This window comes from Wolffia australiana, chromosome 8, assembly GCF_029677425.1.
Source record: "Wolffia australiana isolate 7733 chromosome 8, ASM2967742v1".
NCBI lineage: Eukaryota > Viridiplantae > Streptophyta > Magnoliopsida > Alismatales > Araceae > Wolffia > Wolffia australiana.
The window spans coordinates 4,149,636-4,151,617 of NC_135842.1; positions in this window are offsets into that span (position 1 = coordinate 4,149,636).

Consider the following 1,982-nt stretch of genomic DNA (forward strand, 5'->3'; position numbering starts at 1 on the left):
AGTGTGCATGAAGGGTGAGAAACAAAAAAATGTGTTGAGCTTCAACTGGCATCTCTTGAGAACTGTGAATGAATGTTGTGATCCTCTAGTGCAGGTGGGAAGGTATATATTAGAGAGACCAGATTGTGAAGCAAAAACCTATAACATGATAGGAGATCTGAGTGTTGGAGTCTACTGTGTAGCCCAACAGTTATTCTGTCTTGAGAGAGATGAAGATCACAACACCACCTTTTTACTCAAAATTCTAAATTAAAATATTGAATAATTGGAAATGAGTTGCGTTGAATCCAAAGGAAACCTGAGTTGGTTCATTGATTATATGAGAGCATAGCTCTGCTCCTTGTCAATGTAGAAATATAGCTGTATTTGAAATTAAAGCTAACAACTACCAGCTATCAAGATTTAAATTTATCGGTAGTAAAAAAACATTTAAAAATTTGAAACTTTTTCATCCAAGTGAGTTAAGGTTTTTTTTAAAATTATAAACCTGAGTTAAGTTTTTTTTTTCAAAATATAAACGTGAGATAAGTTTCTATTATAGCTATTTTTTCTGCATTTACGACACTTGTAATGGCTACCAATTTTTTCGTAAGATGTTTCTAGACAGACCTTGAACCGGTGGGACAAACATATAATATGCTGTTGAGGCCTGAACCCAGTGGTTGATGGTTGAATGTAAAAGTGTTAGCAAATATATTTACGATATATTGCAACTTATTTCTCCTGTGGGTTGTCATGACAAATATCCTCGATTTATGGCTAACAGTTTAAAGAGTAAAAAAATAAAAATGTAAATAGTTGTATAGAAATTTCATAAATACATTATTGAGAAAGAACGAAACAATGGAAAATAAACTTTCCACCTAGCATAGAAGACCCTGAACAAATGTTTTCAAATCTAACAAAGAGATACCGATAAGGCAAGAGAGCTAGTCATTTATGTCAAGAATTATTTTCGAAGGATTTGTATCCCCAAGTATGCTGAATGATTCAAGGGATAAATAGTAGCCTATATCAAGGCCCTCTCCATCTCTTCTTTGATTACCTGCTCATAGAAGAAGAACCAAGTATGAGAAAAATTGTGACCTACCAATTTTTTATTTACCTTGTAAGAAGTGGTTCAACAAATAAGAAGTTAAAGGATGTGTAAATCCCAACCCAAAAGAATAACAGGAGGGGCCACGGTTCTGTCCCCACCCAAGTCTGCAGTTGTGGATGAACATGGAATTTGAGCTAATGGACTAAACAGGGTGTGCTTCTTGCCCAGTTCCCTACCATCTCCTAGAGAGTGAGCCACTAGGCATGAAAGAGAGGGGCAAAATGATCCCAACCATCTCACATGGGATGGGTCTCCTGTCCTGGCAAAGAATCCAGACGATGGAAGGGACATGCAAAAGGAGGTGCTATGGATGGGCTGCAGTATAGAAGCCTAATCCCAAGAAGAGATCAAATATATAGGGGAAAAGGGGATGTGTATCATTACATGTTGCATGCGATGAGCATTATGTGCGGCCACTATCATCTTCTGGTATTTCTTTCTATTCTTCTCTATTCCCTTTCAAGTACCCTCCTGGATGGAGATTCATACGCAAGGAAGTTCCTTCAAAAATATACTGTCAACCTTTAAATATGGCCTTCTTCCTCTTTTACAACTGCGAGCACTTGATGCTCTGTCCGTTAGGGGTTGGCCCAGAAACCAACAAACTTCTTAATTGGACGAGATAGGGTGGCCTCAAAATCTATGAAGACTGAGAAGGGTGGGCCCAATCTAACTTTAGGAATTTATCTTACACGAGGAAAAAGAAACCACTTGAATAAGACAACGAGCCATGACTTCCACAAAGCAACATTTATTATATTAAAGGTATCATTTCCTTTCAGGTGAGCCCTTCACACATTACTCGCACTAATGATACTGCTTTTGCCAATATTGAGATGAAATCCATCAAAATGAAAACTGGAACTTCAAAAACCGAATTTCT